The following is a 26,327-nucleotide window of genomic DNA, read 5'->3' as shown; positions in this document are numbered from 1 at the left end:
AACCATAGATCCTTTGATCCACGCGGCGGACTGCGTGACACTGCTGCTACCGCTCTGGAGGAAAGCGCAAGTGCATGCCCGCATTCGAGACGAGGACTGACTCCCCTGGGGAGACTCCAGAAGTACCCCAAGATCCATGTCAGCACTGGAGAGGAATCCTCAGGTTCCGGCCCCGACTCCACAGAAGGTCTTAGGCCCCGGCATCGACGGGAGAGGAATCCCGAGAGTCCCCCGAGGAACTCGCATGGGGACTGGCCTTTCCTGAGGCCACCAGAGCGGGTCCCTGAGGTCCCCGTCGTAAGTCGGGAGCACCTGCCGCAACTCGAGAAAATCCAGAAGGTTTTGCCCTCCAGGCGAGATGAGGCCCATTTCCGCTGAGGCTTCTCGAGGCTAATCACGTCTAACCACTGGAACTTCCAAAGGGTCCTTCACACCCTTGCTGCAACTCAAGAACTTCCCCGACATACCCGTCTCCACTCGAGAGGAAGCACGTGGGGTCCCGCACACATCCAGGGGAGCCCCGTTTCCGCCTCCTAGCTCGAGATGAGGGATCCTTTCCCTGTTTCGTAGGGAAAGAATTCCCGGCGTTCCCGTCGCATCTCAAGAGGAGGCGCTCTCCACAGGAAAGGCGAGAGGAACTCCAGGGTCGTGACAACATTCCAAGAGTCCCCCAGATGTGTCAGTCCATTCCAGAGGAACCTGTTTTCCCTGCACTGCCTTGACGTTCAAGCCGAGGATCGACTCCCACCACGTGTGCACGTGGGACAGCCCTGTGGGAAAGACTCGAGGGAAAACCATAGATCCTTTGATCCACGCGGCGGACTGCGTGACACTGCTGCTACCGCTCTGGAGGAAAGCGCAAGTGCATGCCCGCATTCGAGACGAGGACTGACTCCCCTGGGGAGACTCCAGAAGTACCCCAAGATCCATGTCAGCACTGGAGAGGAATCCTCAGGTTCCGGCCCCGACTCCACACAAGGTCTTAGGCCCCGGCATCGACTGGAGAGGAATCCCGAGAGGCCCCCGAGGAACTCGCATGGGGACTGGCCTTTCCTGAGGCCACCAGAGCGGGTCCCTGAGGTCCCCGTCGTAAGTCGAGAGCACCTGCCGCAACTCGAGAAAATCCAGGAGGTTTTGCCCTCCAGGCGAGATGAGGCCCATTTCCGCTGAGGCTTCTCGAGGCCAATAACATCTAACCACTGGAACTTCCAAAGGGTCCTTCACACCCTTGCTGCAACTCAAGAAGTTCCCCGACATACCCGTCTCCACTCGAGGGGAAGCTCGTGGTGTCCCGCCCACATCCAGGGGAGCTTCCTTTCCGACTCCTAGCTCGAGATGAGGGATCCTTTCCCTGTTTCGTAGGGAAAGAATTCCCGGCGTTCCCGTCGCATCTCAAGAGGAGGCGCTCTCCACAGGAAAGGCGAGAGGAATTCCAGGGTCGTGCCACCATTCCAAGAGTCCCCCAGATGTGTCAGTCCATTCCAGAGGAACCTGTTTTCCCTGCACTGCCTTGACGTTCAAGCCAAGGATCGACTCCCACCACGTGTGCACTTGGGAGAGCCCTGTGGGAAAGCCTCGTGGGAAAGCCTCGTGGGAAAGACTCGAGGGAAAACCATAGATCCTTTGATCCACGCGGCGGACTGCGTGACACTGCTGCTACCCCTCTGGAGGAAAGCGCAAGTGCATGCCCGCATTCGAGACGAGGACTGACTCCCCTGGGGAGACTCCAGAAGTACCCCAAGATCCATGTCAGCACTGGAGAGGAATCCTCAGGTTCCGGGCCCGACTCCACACAAGGTCTTAGGCCCCGGCATCGACGGGAGAGGAATCCCGAGAGGCCCCCGAGGAACTCGCATGGGGACTGGCCTTTCCTGAGGCCACCAGAGCGGGTCCCTGAGGTCCCCATCGTAAGTCGAGAGCACCTGCCGCAACTCGAGAAAATCCAGGAGGTTTTGCCCTCCAGGCGAGATGAGGCCCATTTCCCCTGAGGCTTCTCGAGACAAATCACGTCTAACCACTGGAACTTCCAAAGGGTCCTTCACAGCCTTGCTGCAACTCAAGAAGTTCCCCGACATACCCGTCTCCACTCGAGAGGAAGCACGTGGTGTCCCGCACACATCCAGGGGAGCCCCGTTTCCGCCTCCTAGCTCGAGATGAGGGATCCTTTCCCTGTTTCGTAGGGAAAGAATTCCCGGCGTTCCCGTCGCATCTCAAGAGGAGGCGCTCTCCACAGGAAAGGCGAGAGGAACTCCAGGGTCATGCCACCATTCCAAGAGTCCCCCAGATGTGTCAGTTCATTCCAGAGGAACCTGTTTTCCCTGCACTGCCTTGACGTTCAAGCCGAGGTTCGACTCCCACCACGTGTGCACGTGGGACAGCCCTGTGGGAAAGCCTAGTGGGAAAGCCTCGTGGGAAAGACTAGAGGGAAAACCATAGATCCTTTGATCCACGCGGCGGACTGCGTGACACTGTTGCTACCGCTCTGGAGGAAAGCGCAAGTGCATGCCCGCATTCGAGACGAGGACTGACTCCCCTGGGGAGACTCCAGAAGTACCCCAAGATCCATGTCAGCACTGGAGAGGAATCCTCAGGTTCCGGCCCCGACTCCACACAATGTCTTAGGCCCCGGCATCGACGGGAGAGGAATCCCGAGAGGCCCCCGAGGAACTCGCATGGGGACTGGCCTTTCCTGAGGCCACCAGAGCGGGTCCCTGAGGTCCTCGTCGTAAGTCGAGAGCACCTGCCGCAACTCGAGAAAATCCAGGAGGTTTTGCCCTCCAGGCGAGATGAGGCCCATGTCCGCTGAGGCTTCTCGAGGCCAATCACATCTAACCACTGGAACTTCCAAAGGGTCCTTCACACCCTTGCTGCAACTCAAGAAGTTCCCCGACATACCCGTCTGCACTCGAGAGGAAGCACGTGGTGTCCCGCACACATCCAGGGGAGCCCCGTTTCCGCCTCCTAGCTCGAGATGAGGGATCCTTTCCCTGTTTCGTAGGGAAAGAATTCCCGGCGTTCCCGTCGCATCTCAAGAGGAGGCGCTCTCCACAGGAAAGGCGAGAGGAACTCCAGGGTCGTGCCACCATTCCAAGAGTCCCCCAGATGTGTCAGTCCATTCCAGAGGAACCTGTTTTCCCTGCACTGCCTTGACGTTCAAGCAGAGGATCGACTCCCACCACGTGTGCACGTGGGACAGCCCTGTGGGAAAGCCTCGTGGGAAAGCCTCGTGGGAAAGACTCGAGGGAAAACCATAGATCCTTTGATCCACGCGGCGGACTGCGTGACACTGCTGCTACCGCTCTGGAGGAAAGCGCAAGTGATGCCCGCATTCGAGACGAGGACTGACTCCCCTGGGGAGACTCCAGAAGTACCCCAAGATCCATGTCAGCACTGGAGAGGAATCCTCAGGTTCCGGCCCCGACTCCACACAAGGTCTTAGGCCCCGGCATCGACGGGAGAGGAATCCTGAGAGGCCCCCGAGGAACTCGCATGGGGACTGGCCTTTCCTGAGGCCACCAGAGCGGGTCCCTGAGGTCCCCATCGTAAGTCGAGAGCACCTGCCGCAACTCGAGAAAATCCAGGAGGTTTTGCCCTCCAGGCGAGATGAGGCCCATTTCCGCTGAGGCTTCTCGAGGCCAATCACATCTAACCACTGGAACGTCCAAAGGGTCCTTCACACCCTTGCTGCAACTCAAGAAGTTCCCCGACATACCCGTCTCCACTCGAGAGGAAGCACGTGAGTTCCCGCACACATCCAGGGGAGCCCCGTTTCCGCCTCCTAGCTCGAGATGAGGGATCCTTTCCCTGTTTCGTAGGGAAAGAATTCCCGGCGTTCCCGTCGCATCTCAAGAGGAGGCGCTCTCCACAGGAAAGTCGAGAGGAACTCCAGGGTCGTGCCACCATTCCAAGAGTCCCCCAGATGTGTCAGTCCATTCCAGAGGAACCTGTTTTCCCTGCACTGCCTTGACGTTCAAGCCGAGGATCGACTCCCACCACGTGTGCACGTGGGACAGCCCTGTGGGAAAGCCTCGTGGGAAAGCCTCGTGGGAAAGACTCGAGGGAAAACCATAGATCCTTTGATCCACGCGGCGGACTGCGTGACACTGCTGCTACCGCTCTGGAGGAAAGCCCAAGTGCATGCCCGCATTCGAGACGAGGACTGACTCCCCTGGGGAGACTCCAGAAGTACCCCAAGATCCATGTCAGCACTGGAGAGGAATCCTCAGGTTCCGGCCCCGACTCCACACAAGGTCTTAGGCCCCGGCATCGACGGGAGAGGAATCCCGAGAGGCCCCCGAGGAACTCGCATGGGGACTGGCCTTTCCTGAGGCCACAAGAGCGGGTCCCTGAGGTCCCCGTCGTAAGTCGAGAGCACCTGCCGCAACTCGAGAAAATCCAGGAGGTTTTGCCCTCCAGGTGAGATGAGGCCCATTTCCGCTGAGGCTTCTCGAGGCCAATCACATCTAACCACTGGAACTTCCAAAGGGTCCTGCACACCCTTGCTGAAACTCAAGAAGTTCCCCGACATACACGTCTCCACTCGAGAGGAAGCACGTGGGATCCCGCACACATCCAGGGGAGAACCGTTTCGCCTACTAGCTCGAGATGAGGGATCCTTTCCCTGTTTCGTAGGGAAAGAATTCCCGGCGTTCCCGTCGCATCTCAAGAGGAGGCGCTCTCCACAGGAAAGGCGAGAGGAACTCCAGGGTCGTGCCACCATTCCAAGAGTCCCCCAGATGTGTCAGTCCATTCCAGAGGAACCTGTTTTCCCTGCACTGCCTTGACGTTCAAGCCGAGGATCGACTCCCACCACGTGTGCACGTGGGACAGCCCTGTGGGAAAGACTCGAGGGAAAACCATAGATCCTTTGATCCTTGCGGCGGACTGCGTGACACTGCTGCTACCGCTCTGGAGGAAAGCGCAACTGCATGCCCGCATTCCAGACGAGGACTGACTCCCCTGGGGAGACTCCAGAAGTACCCCAAGATCCATGTCAGCACTGGAGAGGAATCCTCAGGTTCCGGCCCCGACTCCACACAAGGTCTTAGGCCCCGGCATCGACGGGAGAGGAATCCCGAGAGGCCCCCGAGGAACTCGCATGGGGACTGGCCTTTCCTGAGGCCACCAGAGCGGGTCCCTGAGGTCCCCGTCGTAAGTCGAGAGCACCTGCCGCAACTCGAGAAAATCCAGGAGGTTTTGCCCTCCAGGCGAGATGAGGCCCATTTCCGCTGAGGCTTCTCGAGGCCAATCACATCTAACCACTGGAACTTCCAAAGGGTCCTGCACACCCTTGCTGCAACTCAAGAAGTTCCCCGACATACCCGTCTGCACTCGAGAGGAAGCACGTGGGGTCCCGCACACATCCAGGGGAGCCCCGTTTCCGCCTCCTAGCTCGAGATGAGGGATCCTTTCCCTGTTTCGTAGGGAAAGAATTCCCGGCGTTCCCGTCGCATCTCAAGAGGAGGCGCTCTCCACAGGAAAGGCGAGAGGAACTCCAGGGTCGTGCCACCATTCCAAGAGTCCCCCAGATGTGTCAGTCCATTCCAGAGGAACCTTTTTTCCCTGCACTGCCGTGACGTTCAAGCCGAGGATCGACTCCCACCACGTGTGCACGTGGGACAGCCCTGTGGGAAAGCCTCGTGGGAAAGCCGCGTGGGAAAGACTCGAGGGAAAACCATAGATCCTTTGATCCACGCGGCGGACTGCGTGACACTGCTGCTACCGCTCTGGAGGAAAGCGCAAGTGCATGCCCGCATTCGAGACGAGGACTGACTCCCCTGGGGAGACTCCAGAAGTACCCCAAGATCCATGTCAGCACTGGAGAGGAATCCTCAGGTTCCGGCCCCAACTCCACACAAGGTCTTAGGCCCCGGCATCGACGGGAGAGGAATCCCGAGAGTCCCCCGAGGAACTCCCATGGGGACTGGCCTTTCCTGAGGCCACCAGAGCGGTTCCCTGAGGTCCCCGTCATAAGTCGAGAGCACCTGCCGCAACTCGAGAAACTCCAGGAGGTTTTGCCATCCAGGCGAGATGAGGCCCATTTCCGATGAGGCTTCTCGAGGCCAATCACATCTAACCACTGGAACTTCCAAAGGGTCCTTCACACCCTTGCTGCAACTCAAGAAGTTCCCCGACATACCCGTCTCCACTCGAGAGGAAGCACGTGGGGTCCCGCACACATCCAGGGGAGCCCCGTTTCCGCCTCCTAGCTCGAGATGAGGGATCCTTTCCCTGTTTCGTAGGGAAAGAATTCCCGGCGTTCCCGTCGCATCTCAAGAGGAGGCGCTCTCTACAGGAAAGGCGAGAGGAACTCCAGAGTCGAGACACCATTCCAAGAGTCCCCCAGATGTGTCAGTCCATTCCAGAGGAACCTGTTTTCCCTTCACTGCCTTGACGTTCAAGCCGAGGATCGACTCCTACCACGTGTGCACGTGGGACAGCCCTGTGGGAAAGCCTGGTGGGAAATCCTCGTGGGAAAGACTCGAGGGAAAACCATAGATCCTTTGATCCACGCGGCGGACTGCGTGACACTGCTGCTACCGCTCTGGAGGAAAGCGCAAGTGCATGCCCGCATTCGAGACGAGGACTGACTCCCCTGGGGAGACTCCAGAAGTACCCCAAGATCCATGTCAGCACTGGAGAGGAATCCTCAGGTTCCGGCCCCGACTCCACACAAGGTCTTAGGCCAAGGCATCGACGGGAGAGGAATCCCGAGAGGCCCCCGAGGAACTGGCATGGGGACTGGCCTTTCCTGAGGCCACCAGAGCGGGTCCCTGAGGTCCCCGTCGTAAGTCGGGAGCACCTGCCGCAACTCGAGAAAATCCAGAAGGTTTTGCCCTCCAGGCGAGATGAGGCCCATTTCCGCTGAGGCTTCTCGAGGCTAATCACGTCTAACCACTGGAACTTCCAAAGGGTCCTTCACACCCTTGCTGCAACTCAAGAACTTCCCCGACATACCCGTCTCCACTCGAGAGGAAGCACGTGGGGTCCCGCACACATCCAGGGGAGCCCCGTTTCCGCCTCCTAGCTCGAGATGAGGGATCCTTTCCCTGTTTCGTAGGGAAAGAATTCCTGGCGTTCCCGTCGCATCTCAAGAGGAGGCGCTCTCCACAGGAAAGGGGAGAGGAACTCCAGGGTCGTGCCACCATTCCAAGAGACGCCCAGATGTGTCAGTTCATTACAGAGGAACCTGTTTTCCCTGCACTGCCTTGACGTTCAAGCCGAGGATTGACTCCCACCACGTGTTCACGTGGGACAGCCCTGTGGGAAAGCCTCGTGGGAAAGCCTCGTGGGAAAGACTCGAGGGAAAACCATAGATCCTTTGATCCATGCGGCGGACTGCGTGACACTGCTGCTACCGCTCTGGAGGAAAGCGCAAGTGCATGCCCGCATTCGAGACGAGGACTGACTCCCCTGGGGAGACTCCAGAAGTACCCCAAGATCCATGGCAGCACTGGAGAGGAATCCTCAGGTTCCGGCCCCGAATCCACACAAGGACTTAGGCCCTGGCATCGACGGGAAAGGAATCCCCAGAGGCCCCCGAGGAACTCGCATGGGGACTGGCCTTTCCTGAGGCCACCAGAGCGGGTCCCTGAGGTCCCCGTCGTAAGTCGAGAGCACCTGCCGCAACTCGAGAAAATCCAGGAGGTTTTGCCCTCCAGGCGAGATGAGGCCCATTTCTGCTGAGGCTTCTCGAGGCTAATCACGTCTAACCACTGGAACTTCCAAAGGGTCCTTCACACCCTTGCTGCAACTCAACAAGTTCCCCGACATACCCGTCTGCACTCGAGAGGAAGCACGTGGTGTCCCGCACACATCCAGGGGAGCCCCGTTTCCGCCTCCTAGCTCGAGATGAGGGATCCTTTCCCTGTTTCCTAGGGAAAGAATTCCCGGCGTTCCCGTCGCATCTCAAGAGGAGGCGCTCTCCACAGGAAAGGGGAGAGGAACTCCAGGGTCGTGCCACCATTCCAAGAGACCCACAGATGTGTCAGTCCATTCCAGAGGAACCTGTTTTCCCTGCACTGCCTTGACGTTCAAGCCGAGGATCGACTCCCACCACGTGTGCACGTGGGACAGCCCTGTGGGAAAGCCTCGTGGGAAAGACTCGAGGGAAAACCATAGATCCTTTGATCCACGCGGCGGACTGCGTGACACTGCTGCTACCGCTCTGGAGGAAAGCGCAAGTGCATGCCCGCATTCGAGACGAGGACTGACTCCCCTGGGGGGACTCCAGAAGTACCCCAAGATCCATGTCAGCACTGGAGAGGAATCCTCAGGTTCCGGCCCCGACTCCACACAAGGACTAAGGCCCTGGCATCGACGGGAGAGGAATCCCCAGAGGCCCCGCGGAACTCGCATGGGGACTGGCCTTTCCTGAGGCCACCAGAGCGGGTCCCTGAGGTCCCCGTCGTAAGTCGAGAGCACCTGCCGCAACTCGAGAAAATCCAGGAGGTTTTGCCCTCCAGGCGAGATGAGGTCCATTTCCGATGAGGGTTCTCGAGGCTAATCACGTCTAACCACTGGAACTTCCAAAGGGTCCTTCACACCCTTTCTGCAACTCAAGAACTTCCCTGACATACCCGTCTCCACTCGAGAGGAAGCACGTGGGGTCCCGCACACATCCAGGGGATCCCCGTTTCCGCCTCCTAGCTCGATATGAGGGATCCTTTCCCTGTTTCGTAGGGAAAGAATTCCCGGCGTTCCCGTCGCATCTCAAGAGGAGGCGCTCTCCACAGGAAAGGGGAGAGGAACTCCAGGGTCGTACCACCATTCCAAGAGACCCCCAGATGTGTCAGTCCATTCCAGAGGAACCTGTTTTCCCTGCACTGCCTTGACGTTCAAGCCGAGGATCGACTCCCACCACGTGTGCACGTGGGACAGCCCTGTGGGAAGGCCTCGTGGGAAAGCCTCGTGGGAAAGACTCGAGGGAAAACCATAGATCCTTTGATCCACGCGGCGGACTGCGTGACACTGCTGCTACCGCTCTGGAGGAAAGCGCAAGTGCATGCCAGCATTCGAGACGAGGACTGACTCCCCTGGGGAGACTCCAGAAGTACCCCAAGATCCATGTCAGCACTGGAGAGGAATCCTCAGGTTCCGGCCCCGACTCCACACAAGGTCTTCGGCCCCGGCATCGACGGGAGAGGAATCCCGAGAGGCCCCCGAGGAACTCGCATGGGGACTGGCCTTTCCTGAGGCCACCAGAGCGGGTCCCTGCGGTCCCCGTCGTAAGTCGAGAGCACCTGCCGCAACTCGAGAAAATCCAGGAGGTTTTGCCCTCCAGGCGAGATGAGGCCCATTTCCGCTGAGGCTTCTCGAGGCCAATCACATCTAACCACTGGAACTTCCAGGGGGTCCTTCACACCATTGCTGGAACTCAAGAAGTTCGCCGACATACCCGTCTCCACTCGAGAGGAAGCACGTGGGGTCCCGCACACATCCAGGGGAGCCCCGTTTCCGTCTCCTAGCTCGAGATGAGGGATCCTTTCCCTGTTTCCTAGGGAAAGAATTCCCGGCGTTCCGGTCGCATCTCAAGAGGAGGCGCTCTCCACAGGAAAGGGGAGAGGAACTCCAGGGTCGTGCCACCATTCCAAGAGACCCACAGATGTGTCAGTCCATTCCAGAGGAACCTGTTTTCCCTGCATTGCCTTGACGTTCAAGCCGAGGATCGACTCCCACCACGTGTGCACGTGGGACAGCCCTGTGGGAAAGACTCGAGGGAAAACCATAGATCCTTTGATCCATGCGGCGGACTGCGTGACACTGCTGCTACCACTCTGGAGGAAAGCGCAAGTGCATGCCCGCATTCGAGACGAGGACTGACTCCCCTGGGGAGACTCCAGAAGTACCCCAAGATCCATGTCAGCACTGGAGAGGAATCCTCAGGTTCCGGCCCCGACTCCACACAAGGACTAAGGCCCTGGCATCGACGGGAGAGGAATCCCCAGAGGCCCCGAGGAACTCGCATGGGGACTGGCCTTTCCTGAGGCCACCAGAGCGGGTCCCTGAGGTCCCCGTCGTAAGTCGAGAGCACCTGCCGCAACTCGAGAAAATCCAGGAGGTTTTGCCCTCCAGGCGAGATGAGGTCCATTTCCGATGAGGGTTCTCGAGGCTAATCACGTCTAACCACTGGAACTTCCAAAGGGTACTTCACACCCTTGCTGCAACTCAAGAACTTCCCTGACATACCCGTCTCCACTCGAGAGGAAGCACGTGGGGTCCCGCACACATCCAGGGGAGCCCCGTTTCCGCCTCCTAGCTCGATATGAGGGATCCTTTCCCTGTTTCGTAGGGAAAGAATTCCCGGCGTTCCCGTCGCATCTCAAGAGGAGGCGCTCTCCACAGGAAAGGGGAGAGGAACTCCAGGGTCGTACCACCATTCCAAGAGACCCCCAGATGTGTCAGTCCATTCCAGAGGAACCTGTTTTCCCTGCACTGCCTTGACGTTCAAGCCGAGGATCCACTCCCACCACGTGTGCACGTGGGACAGCCCTTTGGGAAAGCCTCGTGGGAAAGCCTCGTGGGAAAGACTCGAGGGAAAACCATAGATCCTTTGATCCACGCGGCGGACTGCGTGACACTGCTGCTACCGCTCTGGAGGAAAGCGCAAGTGCATGCCAGCATTCGAGACGAGGACTGACTCCCCTGGGGAGACTCCAGAAGTACCCCAAGATCCATGTCAGCACTGGAGAGGAATCCTCAGGTTCCGGCCCCGACTCCACACAAGTTCTTCGGCCCCGGCATCGACGGGAGAGGAATCCCGAGAGGCCCCCGAGGAACTCGCATGGGGACTGGCCTTTCCTGAGGCCACCAGAGCGGGTCCCTGCAGTCCCCGTCGTAAGTCGAGAGCACCTGCCGCAACTCGAGAAAATCTAGGAGGTTTTGCCCTCCAGGCGAGATGAGGCCCATTTCCGCTGAGGCTTCTCGAGGCCAATCACATCTAACCACTGGAACTTCCAGGGGGTCCTTCACACCATTGCTGGAACTCAAGAAGTTCGCCGACATACCCGTCTCCACTCGAGAGGAAGCACGTGGGGTCCCGCACACATCCAGGGGAGCCCCGTTTCCGCCTCCTAGCTCGAGATGAGGGATCCTTTCCCTGTTTCGTAGGGAAAGAATTCCCGGCGTTCCCGTAGCCTCTCAAGAGGAGGCGCTCTCCACAGGAAAGGCGAGAGGAACTCCAGGGTCGTGCCACCATTCCAAGAGTCCCCAGATGTGTCAGTCCATTCCAGAGGAACCTGTTTTCCCTGCACTGCCTTGACGTTCAAGCCGAGGATCGACTCCCACCACGTGTGCACGTGGGACAGCCCTGTGGGAAAGCCTCGTGGGAAAGCCTCGTGGGAAAGGCTCGAGGGAAAACCATACATCCTTTGATCCACGCGGCGGACTGCGTGACACTGCTGCTACCGCTCTGGAGGAAAGCGCAAGTGCATGCCCGCATTCGAGACGAGGACTGACTCCCCTGGGGAGACTCCAGAAGTACCCCAAGATCCATGTCAGCACTGGAGAGGAATCCTCAGGTTCCGGCCCCGACTCCACACAAGGTCTTAGGCCCCGGCATCGACGGGAGAGGAATCCCGAGAGGCCCCCGAGGAACTCGCCTGGGGACTGGCCTTTCCTGAGGCCCCAAGAGCGGGTCCCTGAGGTCCCCGTCGTAAGTCGAGAGCACCTGCCGCAACTCGAGAAAATCCAGGAGGTTTTGCCCTCCAGGCGAGATGAGGCCCATTTCCGCTGAGGCTTCTCGAGGCCAATCACGTCTAACCAGTGGAACTTCCAAAGGGTCCTTCACACCCTTGCTGCAACTCAAGAAGTTCCCCGACATACCCGTCTCCACTCGAGAGGAAGCACGTGGTGTCCCGCACACATCCAGGGGAGCCCCGTTTCCGCCTCCTAGCTCGAGATGAGGGATCCTTTCCCTGTTTCGTAGGGAAAGAATTCCCGGCGTTCCCGTCGCATCTCAAGAGGAGGCGCTCTCCACAGGAAAGGCGAGAGGAACTCCAGGGTCTTGACACCATTTCAAGAGTCGCCCAGATGTGTCAGTCCATTCCAGAGGAAACTGTTTTCCCTGCACTGCCTTGACGTTCAAGCCGAGGATCGACTCCCACCACGTGTGCACGTGGGACAGCCCTGTGGGAAAGCCTCGTGGGAAAGCCTCGTGGGAAAGACTCGAGGGAAAACCATAGATCCTTTGATCCACACGGCGGACTGCGTGACACTGCTGCTACCGCTCTGGAGGAAAGCGCAAGTGCATGCCCGCATTCGAGACGAGGACTGACTCCCCTGGGGAGACTCCAGAAGTACCCCAAGATCCATGTCAGCACTGGAGAGGAATCCTCAGGTTCCGGCCCCGACTCCACACAAGGTCTTAGGCCCCGGCATCGACGGGAGGGGAATCCCGAGAGGCCCACGAGGAACTCGCATGGGGACTGGCCTTCCCTGAGGCCACCAGAGCGGGTCCCTGAGGTCCCCGTCGTAAGTCGAGAGCACCTGCCGCAACTCGAGAAAATCCAGGAGGTTTTGCCCTCCAGGCGAGATGAGGCCCATTTCCGCTGAGGCTTCTCGAGGCCAATCACGTCTAACCACTGGAACTTCCAAAGGGTCCTTCACACCCTTGCTGCAACTCAAGAAGTTCCCCGACATACCCGTCTCCACTCGAGAGGAAGCACGTGGTGTCCCGCACACTTCCAGGGGAGCCCCGTTTCCGCTTCCTAGCTCGAGATGAGGGATCCTTTCCCTGATTCGTAGGGAAAGAATTCCCGGCGTTCCCGTAGCCTCTCAAGAGGAGGCGCTCTCCACAGGAAAGGCGAGAGGAACTCCAGGGTCGTGCCACCATTCCAAGAGTACCCCAGATGGGTCAGTCCATTCCAGAGGAACCTGTTTTCCCTGCACTGCCTTGACGTTCAAGCCGAGGATCGACTCCCACCACGTGTGCACGTGGGACAGCCCTGTGGGAAAGCCTCGTGAGAAAGCCTCGTGGGAAAGACTCGAGGGAAAACCATAGATCCTTTGATCCACGCGGCGGACTGCGTGACACTGCTTCTACCGCTCTGGAGGAAAGCGCAAGTGCATGCCCGCATTCGAGACGAGGACTGACTCCCCTGGGGAGACTCCAGAAGTACCCCAAGATCCATGTCAGCACTGGAGAGGAATCCTCAGGTTCCGGCCCCGACTCCGCACAAGGTCTTAGGCCCCGGCATCGACGGGAGAGGAATCCCGAGAGGCCCCCGAGGAACTCGCATGGGGACTGGCCTTTCCTGAGGCCACCAGAGCGGGTCCCTGAGGTCCCCGTCGTAAGTCGAGAGCACCGGCCGCAACTCGAGAAAATCCAGGAGGTTTTGCCCTCCAGGCGAGATGAGGCCCTTTTCCGCTGAGGCTTCTCGAGGCCAATCACATCTAACCACTGGAACTTCCAAAGGGTCCTTCACACCCTTGCTGCAACTCAAGAACTTCCCCGACATACCCGTCTCCACTCGAGAGGAAGCACGTGGGGTCCCGCACACATCCAGGGGATCCCCGTTTCCGCCTCCTAGCTCGAGATGAGGGATCCTTTCCCTGTTTCGTAGGGAAAGAATTCTCGGCGTTCCCGCAGCCTCTCAAGAGGAGGCGCTCTCCACAGGAAAGGCGAGAGGAACTGAAGGGTCGTGCCACCATTCCAAGAGTCCCTCAGATGTGTCAGTCCATTCCAGAGGAACCTGTTTTCCTTGCACTGCCTTGACGTTCAAGCCGAGGATCGACTCCCACCACGTGTGCACGTGGGACAGCCCTGTGGGAAAGCCTCGTGGGAAAGCCTCGTGGGAAAGACTCGAGGGAAAACCATACATCCTTTGATCCACGCGGCGGACTGCGTGACACTGCTGCTACCGCTTTGGAGGAAAGCGCAAGTGCATGCCCGCATTCGAGACGAGGCCTGACTCCCCTGGGGAGACTCCAGAAGTACCCCAAGATCCATGTCAGCACTGGAGAGGAATCCTCAGGTTCCGGCCCCGACTCCACACAAGGCCTTAGGCCCCGGCATCGACGGGAGAGGAATCCCGAGAGGCCCCCGAGGAACTCGCCTGGCGACTGGCCTTTCCTGAGGCCCCCAGAGCGGGTCCCTGAGGTCCCCGTCGTAAGTCGAGAGCACCTGCCACAACTCGAGAAAATCCAGGAGGTTTTGCCCTCCAGGCGAGATGAGGCCCATTTCCGCTGAGGCTTCTCGAGGCCAATCACATCTAAGCACTGGAACTTCCAAAGGGTCCTTCACACCCTTGCTGCAACTCAAGAAGTTCCCCGACATACCCGTCTCCACTCGAGAGGAAGCACGTGGGGTCCCGCACACATCCAGGGGAGCCCCGTTTCCGCCTCCTAGCTCGAGATGAGGGATCCTTTCCCTGTTTCGTAGGGAAAGAATTCCCGGCGTTCCCGTCGCATCTCAAGAGGAGGCGCTCTCCACAGGAAAGGCGAGAGGAACTCCAGGGTCATGCCACCATTCCAAGAGTCCCCCAGATGTGTCAGTCCATTCCAGAGGAACCTGTTTTCCCTGCACTGCCTTGACGTTCAAGCCGAGGATCGACTCCCACCACGTGTGCACGTGGGACAGCCCTGTGGGAAAGCCTCGTGGGAAAGCCTCGTTGGAAAGACTCGAGGGAAATCCATAGATCCTTTGATCCACGAGGCGGACTGCGTGACACTGCTGCTACCGCTCTGGAGGAAAGCGCAAGTGCATGCCCGCATTCGAGACGAGGACTGACTCCCCTGGGGAGACTCCAGAAGTACCCCACGATCCATGTCAGCACTGGAGAGGAATCCTCAGGTTTCGGCCCCGACTCCACACAAGGTCTTAGGCCCCGGCATCGACGGGAGAGGAATCCCAAGAGGCCCCCGAGGAACTCGCATGGGGACTGGCCTTTCCTGAGGCCACCAGAGCGGGTCCCTGAGGTCCCCGTCGTAAGTCGAGAGCACCGGCCGCAACTCGAGAAAATCCAGGAGGTTTTGTCCTCCAGGCGAGATGAGGCCCATTTCCGCTGAGGCTTCTCGAGGCTAATCACGTCTAAACACTGGAACTTCCAAAGGGTCCTTCACACCCTTGCTGCAACTCAAGAAGTTCCCCGACATACCTGTCTCCACTCGAGAGGAAGCACGTGGGTCCCGTACACATCCAGGGGAGCCCCGTTTCCGCCTCCTAGCTCGAGATGAGGGATCCTTTCCCTGTTTCGTAGGGAAAGAATTCCCGGCGTTCCCGTCGCAACTCAAGAGGAGGCGCTCTCCAAAGGAAAGGCGAGAGGAACTCCAGGGTCATGCCACCATTCCAAGAGTCCCCCAGATGTGTCAGTCCATTCCAGGGGAACCTGTTTTCCCTGCACTGCCTTGACGTTCAAGCCGAGGATCGAGTCCCACCACGTGTGCACGTGGGACAGCCCTGTGGGAAAGCCTCGTGGGAAAGACTCGAGGGAAAACCATAGATCCTTTGATCCACACGGCGGACTGCGTGACACTGCTGCTACCGCTCTGGAGGAAAGCGCAAGTGCATGCCCGCATTCGAGACGAGGACTGACTCCCCTGGGGAGACTCCAGAAGTACCCCAAGATCCATGTCAGCACTGGAGAGGAATCCTCAGGTTCCGGCCCCGACTCCGCACAAGGTCTTAGGCCCCGGCATCGACGGGAGGGGAATCCCGAGAGGCCCACGAGGAACTCGCATGGGGACTGGCCTTCCCTGAGGCCACCAGAGCGGGTCCCTGAGGTCCCCGTCGTAAGTCGAGAGCACCTGCCGCAACTCGAGAAAATCCAGGAGGTTTTGCCCTCCAGGCGAGATGAGGCCCATTTCCGCTGAGGCTTCTCGAGGCCAATCACGTCTAACCACTGGAACTTCCAAAGGGTCCTTCACACCCTTGCTGCAACTCAAGAAGTTCCCCGACATACCCGTCTCCACTCGAGAGGAAGCACGTGGTGTCCCGCACACTTCCAGGGGAGCCCCGTTTCCGCCTCCTAGCTCGAGATGAGGGATCCTTTCCCTGTTTCGTAGGGAAAGAATTCCCGGCGTTCCCGTAGCCTCTCAAGAGGAGGCGCTCTCCACAGGAAAGGCGAGAGGAACTGAAGGGTCGTGCCACCATTCCAAGAGTCCCCCAGATGTGTCAGTCCATTCCAGAGGAACCTGTTTTCCCTGCACTGCCTTGACGTTCAAGCCGAGGTTCGACTCCCACCACGTGTGCACGTGGGACAGCCCTGTGGGAAAGCCTCGTGGGAAAGCCTCGTGGGAAAGACTCGAGGGAAAACCATACATCCTTTGATCCACGCGGCGGACTGCGTGACACTGCTGCTACCGCTTTGGAGGAAAGCGCAAGTGCATGCCCGCATTCGAGACGAGGACTGACTCCCCTGGGGAGACTCCAGAAGTACCCCAAGATCCATGTCAGCACTGGAGAGGAATCCTCAGGTTCCGGCCCCGACTCCACACAAGGTCTTAGGCCCCGGCATCGACGGGAGAGGAATCCCGAGAGGCCCCCGAGGAACTCGCCTGGCGACTGGCCTTTCCTGAGGCCCCCAGAGCGGGTCCCTGAGGTCCCCGTCGTAAGTCGAGAGCACCTGCCACAACTCGAGAAAATCCAGGAGGTTTTGCCCTCCAGGCGAGATGAGGCCCATTTCCGCTGAGGCTTCTCGAGGCCAATCACATCTAACCACTGGAACTTCCAAAGGGTCCTTCACACCCTTGCTGCAACTCAAGAAGTTCCCCGTCATACCCGTCGGCACTCGAGAGGAAGCACGTGGTGTCCCGCACACATCCAGGGGAGCCCCGTTTCCGCCTTCTAGCTCGAGATGAGGGATCCTTTCCCTATTTCGTAGGGAAAGAATTCCCGGCGTTCCCCTCGCAACTCAAGAGGAGGCGCTCTCCAAAGGAAAGGCGAGAGGAACTCCAGGGTCATGCCACCATTCCAAGAGTCCCCCAGATGTGTCAGTCCATTCCAGAGGAACCTGTTTTCCCTGCACTGCCTTGACGTTCAAGCCGAGGATCGACTCCCACCACGTGTGCACGTGGGACAGCCCTGTGGGAAAGCCTCGTGGGAAAGCCTCGTGGGAAAGACTCGAGGGAAAACCATAGATCCTTTGATCCACACGGCGGACTGCGTGACACTGCTGCTACCGCTCTGGAGGAAAGCGCAAGTGCATGCCCGCATTCGAGACGAGGACTGACTCCCCTGGGGAGACTCCAGAAGTACCCCAAGATCCATGTCAGCACTGGAGAGGAATCCTCAGGTTCCGGCCCCGACTCCACACAAGGTCTTAGGCCCCGGCATCGACGGGAGGGGAATCCCGAGAGGCCCACGAGGAACTCGCATGGGGACTGGCCTTCCCTGAGGCCACCAGAGCGGGTCCCTGAGGTCCCCGTCGTAAGTCGAGAGCACCTGCCGCAACTCGAGAAAATCCAGGAGGTTTTGCCCTCCAGGCGAGATGAGGCTCATTTCCGCTGAGGCTTCTCGAGGCCAATCACGTCTAACCACTGGAACTTCCAAAGGGTCCTTCACACCCTTGCTGCAACTCAAGAAGTTCCCCGACATACCCGTCTCCACTCGAGAGGAAGCACGTGGTGTCCCGCACACTTCCAGGGGAGCCCCGTTTCCGCCTCCTAGCTCGAGATGAGGGATCCTTTCCCTGTTTCGTAGGGAAAGAATTCCCGGCGTTCCCGTAGCCTCTCAAGAGGAGGCGCTCTCCACAGGAAAGGCGAGAGGAACTCCAGGGTCGTGCCACCATTCCAAGAGTACCCCAGATGGGTCAGTCCATTCCAGAGGAACCTGTTTTCCCTGCACTGCCTTGACGTTCAAGCCGAGGATCGACTCCCACCACGTGTGCACGTGGGACAGCCCTGTGGGAAAGCCTCGTGAGAAAGCCTCGTGGGAAAGACTCGAGGGAAAACCATAGATCCTTTGATCCACGCGGCGGACTGCGTGACACTGCTGCTACCGCTCTGGAGGAAAGCGCAAGTGCATGCGCGCATTCGAGACGAGGACTGACTCCCCTGGGGAGACTCCAGAAGTACCCCAAGATCCATGTCAGCACAGGAGAGGAATCCTCAGGTTCCGGCCCCGACTCCACACAAGGTCTTAGGCCCCGGCATCGACGGGAGAGGAATCCCGAGAGGCCCCCGAGGAACTCGCATGGGGACTGGCCTTTCCTGAGGCCACCAGAGCGGGTCCCTGAGGTCCCCGTCGTAAGTCGAGAGCACCGGCCGCAACTCGAGAAAATCCAGGAGGTTTTGCCCTCCAGGCGAGATGAGGCCCATTTCCGCTGAGGCTTCTCGAGGCCAATCACATCTAACCACTGGAACTTCCAAAGGGTCCTTCACACCCTTGCTGCAACTCAAGAACTTCCCCGACATACCCGTCTCCACTCGAGAGGAAGCACGTGGGGTCCCGCACACATCCAGGGGATCCCCGTTTCCGCCTCCTAGCTCGAGATGAGGGATCCTTTCCCTGTTTCGTAGGGAAAGAATTCTCGGCGTTCCCGCAGCCTCTCAAGAGGAGGCGCTCTCCACAGGAAAGGCGAGAGGAACTGAAGGGTCGTGCCACCATTCCAAGAGTCCCTCAGATGTGTCAGTCCATTCCAGAGGAACCTGTTTTCCTTGCACTGCCTTGACGTTCAAGCCGAGGATCGACTCCCACCACGTGTGCACGTGGGACAGCCCTGTGGGAAAGCCTCGTGGGAAAGCCTCGTGGGAAAGACTCGAGGGAAAACCATACATCCTTTGATCCACGCGGCGGACTGCGTGACACTGCTGCTACCGCTTTGGAGGAAAGCGCAAGTGCATGCCCGCATTCGAGACGAGGACTGACTCCCCTGGGGAGACTCCAGAAGTACCCCAAGATCCATGTCAGCACTGGAGAGGAATCCTCAGGTTCCGGCCCCGACTCCACACAAGGTCTTAGGCCCCGGCATCGACGGGAGAGGAATCCCGAGAGGCCCCCGAGGAACTCGCCTGGCGACTGGCCTTTCCTGAGGCCCCCAGAGCGGGTCCCTGAGGTCCCCGTCGTAAGTCGAGAGCACCTGCCACAACTCGAGAAAATCCAGGAGGTTTTGCCCTCCAGGCGAGATGAGGCCCATTTCCGCTGAGGCTTCTCGAGGCCAATCACATCTAAGCACTGGAACTTCCAAAGGGTCCTTCACACCCTTGCTGCAACTCAAGAAGTTCCCCGACATACCCGTCTCCACTCGAGAGGAAGCACGTGGGGTCCCGCACACATCCAGGGGAGCCCCGTTTCCGCCTCCTAGCTCGAGATGAGGGATCCTTTCCCTGTTTCGTAGGGAAAGAATTCCCGGCGTTCCCGTCGCATCTCAAGAGGAGGCGCTCTCCACAGGAAAGGCGAGAGGAACTCCAGGGTCATGCCACCATTCCAAGAGTCCCCCAGATGTGTCAGTCCATTCCAGAGGAACCTGTTTTCCCTGCACTGCCTTGACGTTCAAGCCGAGGATCGACTCCCACCACGTGTGCACGTGGGACAGCCCTGTGGGAAAGCCTCGTGGGAAAGCCTCGTTGGAAAGACTCGAGGGAAATCCATAGATCCTTTGATCCACGAGGCGGACTGCGTGACACTGCTGCTACCGCTCTGGAGGAAAGCGCAAGTGCATGCCCGCATTCGAGACGAGGACTGACTCCCCTGGGGAGACTCCAGAAGTACCCCACGATCCATGTCAGCACTGGAGAGGAATCCTCAGGTTTCGGCCCCGACTCCACACAAGGTCTTAGGCCCCGGCATCGACGGGAGAGGAATCCCAAGAGGCCCCCGAGGAACTCGCATGGGGACTGGCCTTTCCTGAGGCCACCAGAGCGTGTCCCTGAGGTCCCCGTCGTAAGTCGAGAGCACCGGCCGCAACTCGAGAAAATCCAGGAGGTTTTGTCCTCCAGGCGAGATGAGGCCCATTTCCGCTGAGGCTTCTCGAGGCTAATCACGTCTAAACACTGGAACTTCCAAAGGGTCCTTCACACCCTTGCTGCAACTCAAGAAGTTCCCCGACATACCTGTCTCCACTCGAGAGGAAGCACGTGGGTCCCGTACACATCCAGGGGAGCCCCGTTTCCGGCTCCTAGCTCGAGATGAGGGATCCTTTCCCTGTTTCGTAGGGAAAGAATTCCCGGCGTTCCCGTCGCAACTCAAGAGGAGGCGCTCTCCAAAGGAAAGGCGAGAGGAACTCCAGGGTCATGCCACCATTCCAAGAGTCCCCCAGATGTGTCAGTCCATTCCAGGGGAACCTGTTTTCCCTGCACTGCCTTGACGTTCAAGCCGAGGATCGAGTCCCACCACGTGTGCACGTGGGACAGCCCTGTGGGAAAGCCTCGTGGGAAAGACTCGAGGGAAAACCATAGATCCTTTGATCCATGCGGCGGACTGCGTGACACTGCTGCTACCGCTCTGGAGGAAAGCGCAAGTGCATGCCCGCATTCGAGACGAGGACTGACTCCCCTGGGGAGACTCCAGAAGTACCCCAAGATCCATGTCAGCACTGGAGAGGAATCCTCAGGTTCCGGCCCCGACTCCACACAAGGACTAAGGCCCTGGCATCGACGGGAGAGGAATCCCCAGAGGCCCCGAGGAACTCGCATGGGGACTGGCCTTTCCTGAGGCCACCAGAGCGGGTCCCTGAGGTCCCCGTCGTAAGTCGAGAGCACCTGCCGCAACTCGAGAAAATGCAGGAGGTTTTGCCCTCCAGGCGAGATGAGGTCCATTTCCGATGAGGGTTCTCGAGGCTAATCACGTCTAACCACTGGAACTTCCAAAGGGTACTTCACACGCTTGCTGCAACTCAAGAACTTCCCTGACATACCCGTCTCCACTCGAGAGGAAGCACGTGGGGTCCCGCACACATCCAGGGGAGCCCCGTTTCCGCCTCCTAGCTCGATATGAGGGATCCTTTCCCTGTTTCGTAGGGAAAGAATTCCCGGCGTTCCCGTCGCATCTCAAGAGGAGGCGCTCTCCACAGGAAAGGGGAGAGGAACTCCAGGGTCGTACCACCATTCCAAGAGACCCCCAGATGTGTCAGTCCATTCCAGAGGAACCTGTTTTCCCTGCACTGCCTTGACGTTCAAGCCGAGGATCGACTCCCACCACGTGTGCACGTGGGACAGCCCTGTGGGAAGGCCTCGTGGGAAAGCCTCGTGGGAAAGACTCGAGGGAAAACCATAGATCCTTTGATCCACGCGGCGGACTGCGTGACACTGCTGCTACCGCTCTGGAGGAAAGCGCAAGTGCATGCCAGCATTCGAGACGAGGACTGACTCCCCTGGGGAGACTCCAGAAGTACCCCAAGATCCATGTCAGCACTGGAGAGGAATCCTCAGGTTCCGGCCCCGACTCCACACAAGTTCTTCGGCCCCGGCATCGACGGGAGAGGAATCCCGAGAGGCCCCCGAGGAACTCGCATGGGGACTGGCCTTTCCTGAGGCCACCAGAGCGGGTCCCTGCGGTCCCCGTCGTAAGTCGAGAGCACCTGCCGCAACTCGAGAAAATCTAGGAGGTTTTGCCCTCCAGGCGAGATGAGGCCCATTTCCGCTGAGGCTTCTCGAGGCCAATCACATCTAACCACTGGAACTTCCAGGGGGTCCTTCACACCATTGCTGGAACTCAAGAAGTTCGCCGACATACCCGTCTCCACTCGAGAGGAAGCACGTGGGGTCCCGCACACATCCAGGGGAGCCCCGTTTCCGCCTCCTAGCTCGAGATGAGGGATCCTTTCCCTGTTTCGTAGGGAAAGAATTCCCGGCGTTCCCGTAGCCTCTCAAGAGGAGGCGCTCTCCACAGGAAAGGCGAGAGGAACTCCAGGGTCGTGCCACCATTCCAAGAGTCCCCCAGATGTGTCAGTCCATTCCAGAGGAACCTGTTTTCCCTGCACTGCCTTGACGTTCAAGCCGAGGATCGACTCCCACCACGTGTGCACGTGGGACAGCCCTGTGGGAAAGCCTCGTGGGAAAGCCTCGTGGGAAAGACTCGAGGGAAAACCATACATCCTTTGATCCACGCGGCGGACTGCGTGACACTGCTGCTACCGCTTTGGAGGAAAGCGCAAGTGCATGCCCGCATTCGAGACGAGGACTGACTCCCCTGGGGAGACTCCAGAAGTACCCCAAGATCCATGTCAGCACTGGAGAGGAATCCTCAGGTTCCGGCCCCGACTCCACACAAGGTCTTAGGCCCCGGCATCGACGGGAGAGGAATCCCGAGAGGCCCCCGAGGAACTCGCCTGGGGACTGGCCTTTCCTGAGGCCCCAAGAGCAGGTCCCTGAGGTCCCCGTCGTAAGTCGAGAGCACCTGCCGCAACTCGAGAAAATCCAGGAGGTTTTGCCCTCCAGGCGAGATGAGGCCCATTTCCGCTGAGGCTTCTCGAGGCCAATCACGTCTAACCAGTGGAACTTCCAAAGGGTCCTTCACACCCTTGCTGCAACTCAAGAAGTTCCCCGACATACCCGTCTCCACTCGAGAGGAAGCACGTGGTGTCCCGCACACATCCAGGGGAGCCCCGTTTCCGCCTCCTAGCTCGAGATGAGGGATCCTTTCCCTGTTTCGTAGGGAAAGAATTCCCGGCGTTCCCGTCGCATCTCAAGAGGAGGCGCTCTCCACAGGAAAGGCGAGAGGAACTCCAGGGTCTTGACACCATTTCAAGAGTCGCCCAGATGTGTCAGTCCATTCCAGAGGAAACTGTTTTCCCTGCACTGCCTTGACGTTCAAGCCGAGGATCGAGTCCCTCCACGTGTGCACGTGGGACAGCCCTGTGGGAAAGCCTCGTGGGAAAGCCTCGTGGGAAAGACTCGAGGGAAAAACATAGATCCTTTGATCCACGCGGCGGACTGCGTGATACTGCTGCTACCGCTCTGGAGGAAAGCGCAAGTGCATGCCCGCATTCGAGACGAGGACTTACTCCCCTGGGGAGACTCCAGAAGTACCCCAAGATCCATGTCAGCACTGGAGAGGAATCCTCAGGTTCCGGCCCCGACTCCACACAAGGTCTTAGGCCCCGGCATCGACGGGAGAGGAATCCCGAGAGACCCCGAGGAACTCGCATGGGGACTGGCCTTTCCTGAGGCCACCAGAGCGGGTCCCTGAGGTCCCCGTCGTAAGTCGAGAGCACCTGCCGCAACTCGAGAAAATCCAGGAGGTTTTGCCCTCCAGGCGAGATGAGGCCCATTTCCGCTGAGGCTTCTCGAGGCCAATCACATCTAACCACTGGAACTTCCAAAGGGTCCTTCACACCCTTGCTGCAACTCAAGAAGTTCCCCGTCATACCCATCGGCACTCGAGAGGAAGCACGTGGTGTCCCGCACACATCCAGGGTAGCCCCGTTTCCGCCTTCTAGCTCGAGATGAGGGATCCTTTCCCTATTTCGTAGGGAAAGAATTCCCGGCGTTCCCCTCGCAACTCAAGAGGAGGCGCTCTCCAAAGGAAAGGCGAGAGGAACTCCAGGGTCATGCCACCATTCCAAGAGTCCCCCAGATGTGTCAGTCCATTCCAGAGGAACCTGTTTTCCCTGCACTGCCTTGACGTTCAAGCCGAGGATCGAGTCCCACCACGTGTGCACGTGGGACAGCCCTGTGGGAAAGCCTCGTGGGAAAGCCTCGTGGGAAAGACTCGAGGGAAAACCATAGATCCTTTGATCCACACGGCGGACTGCGTGACACTGCTGCTACCGCTCTGGAGGAAAGCGCAAGTGCATGCCCGCATTCGAGACGAGGACTGACTCCCCTGGGGAGACTCCAGAAGTACCCCAAGATCCATGTCAGCACTGGAGAGGAATCCTCAGGTTCCGGCCCCGACTCCGCACAAGGTCTTAGGCCCCGGCATCGACGGGAGGGGAATCCCGAGAGGCCCACGAGGAACTCGCATGGGGACTGGCCTTCCCTGAGGCCACCAGAGCGGGTCCCTGAGGTCCCCGTCGTAAGTCGAGAGCACCTGCCGCAACTCGAGAAAATCCAGGAGGTTTTGCCCTCCAGGCGAGATGAGGCCCATTTCCGCTGAGGCTTCTCGAGGCCAATCACATCTAACCACTGGAACTTCCAAAGGGTCCTTCACACCCTTGCTGCAACTCAAGAAGTTCCCCGTCATACCCGTCGGCACTCGAGAGGAAGCACGTGGTGTCCCGCACACATCCAGGGGAGCCCCGTTTCCGCCTTCTAGCTCGAGATGAGGGATCCTTTCCCTATTTCGTAGGGAAAGAATTCCCGGCGTTCCCCTCGCAACTCAAGAGGAGGCGCTCTCCAAAGGAAAGGCGAGAGGAACTCCAGGGTCATGCCACCATTCCAAGAGTCCCCCAGATGTGTCAGTCCATTCCAGAGGAACCTGTTTTCCCTGCACTGCCTTGACGTTCAAGCCGAGGATCGAGTCCCACCACGTGTGCACGTGGGACAGCCCTGTGGGAAAGCCTCGTGGGAAAGCCTCGTGGGAAAGACTCGAGGGAAAACCATAGATCCTTTGATCCACACGGCGGACTGCGTGACACTGCTGCTACCGCTCTGGAGGAAAGCGCAAGTGCATGCCCGCATTCGAGACGAGGACTGACTCCCCTGGGGAGACTCCAGAAGTACCCCAAGATCCATGTCAGCACTGGAGAGGAATCCTCAGGTTCCGGCCCCGACTCCGCACAAGGTCTTAGGCCCCGGCATCGACGGGAGGGGAATCCCGAGAGGCCCACGAGGAACTCGCATGGGGACTGGCCTTCCCTGAGGCCACCAGAGCGGGTCCCTGAGGTCCCCGTCGTAAGTCGAGAGCACCTGCCGCAACTCGAGAAAATCCAGGAGGTTTTGCCCTCCAGGCGAGATGAGGCCCATTTCCGCTGAGGCTTCTCGAGGCCAATCACGTCTAACCACTGGAACTTCCAAAGGGTCCTTCACACCCTTGCTGCAACTCAAGAAGTTCCCCGACATACCTGTCTCCACTCGAGAGGAAGCACGTGGTGTCCCGCACACTTCCAGGGGAGCCCCGATTCCGCCTCCTAGCTCGAGATGAGGGATCCTTTCCCTGTTTCGTAGGGAAAGAATTCCCGGCGTTCCCGTCGCATCTCAAGAGGAGGCGCTCTCCACAGGAAAGGCGAGAGGAACTCCAGGGTCGTACCACCATTCCAAGAGACCCCCAGATGTGTCAGTCCATTACAGAGGAACCTGTTTTCCCTGCACTGCCTTGACGTTCAAGCCGAGGATCGACTCCCACCACGTGTGCACGTGGGACAGCCCTGTGGGAAGGCCTCGTGGGAAAGCCTCGTGGGAAAGACTCGACGGAAATCCATAGATCCTTTGATCCCCGCGGAGGACTGCGTGACACTGCTGCTACCGCTCTGGAGGAAAGCACAAGTGCATGCCAGCATTCGAGACGAGGACTGACTCCCCTGGGGAGACTCCAGAAGTACCCCAAGATCCATGTCAGCACTGGAGAGGAATCCTCAGGTTCCGGCCCCGACTCCACACAAGGTCTTAGGCCCCGGCATCGACGGGAGAGGAATCCCGAGAGGCCCCCGAGGAACTCGCATGGGGACTGGCCTTTCCTGAGGCCACCAGAGCGGGTCCCTGAGGTCCCCGTCGTAAGTCGAGAGCACCTTCCGCAACTCGAGAAAATCCAGGAGGTTTTGCCCTCCAGGCGAGATGAGGCCCATTTCCGCTGAGGCTTCTCGAGGCCAATCACATCTAACCACTGGAACTTCCAAAGGGTCCTTCACACCCTTGCTGCAACTCAAGAAGTTCCCCGACATACCCGTCTCCACTCGAGAGGAAGCACGTGGGGTCCCGCACACATCCAGGGGAGCCCCGTTTCCGCCTCCTAGCTCGAGATGAGGGATCCTTTCCCTGTTTCGTAGGGAAAGAATTCCCGGCGTTCCCGTCGCATCTCAAGAGGAGGCGCTCTCCACAGGAAAGGCGAGAGGAACTCCAGGGTCATGCCACCATTCCAAGAGTCCCCCAGATGTGTCAGTCCATTCCAGAGGAACCTGTTTTCCCTGCACTGCCTTGACGTTCACGCCGAGGATCGACTCCCACCACGTGTGCACGTGGGACAGCCCTGTGGGAAAGCCTCGTGGGAAAGCCTCGTTGGAAAGACTCGAGGGAAATCCATAGATCCTTTGATCCACGAGGCGGACTGCGTGACACTGCTGCTACCGCTCTGGAGGAAAGCGCAAGTGCATGCCCGCATTCGAGACGAGGACTGACTCCCCTGGGGAGACTCCAGAAGTACCCCACGATCCATGTCAGCACTGGAGAGGAATCCTCAGGTTCCGGCCCCGACTCCACACAAGGTCTTAGGCCCCGGCATCGACGGGAGAGGAATCCCAAGAGGCCCCCGAGGAACTCGCATGGGGACTGGCCTTTCCTGAGGCCACCAGAGC

The sequence above is a fragment of the Ovis canadensis genome, chromosome 13 (assembly GCF_042477335.2).
Source record: "Ovis canadensis isolate MfBH-ARS-UI-01 breed Bighorn chromosome 13, ARS-UI_OviCan_v2, whole genome shotgun sequence".
Taxonomy (NCBI): domain Eukaryota; kingdom Metazoa; phylum Chordata; class Mammalia; order Artiodactyla; family Bovidae; genus Ovis; species Ovis canadensis.
Note: the sequence above shows the minus strand (reverse complement) of the source record.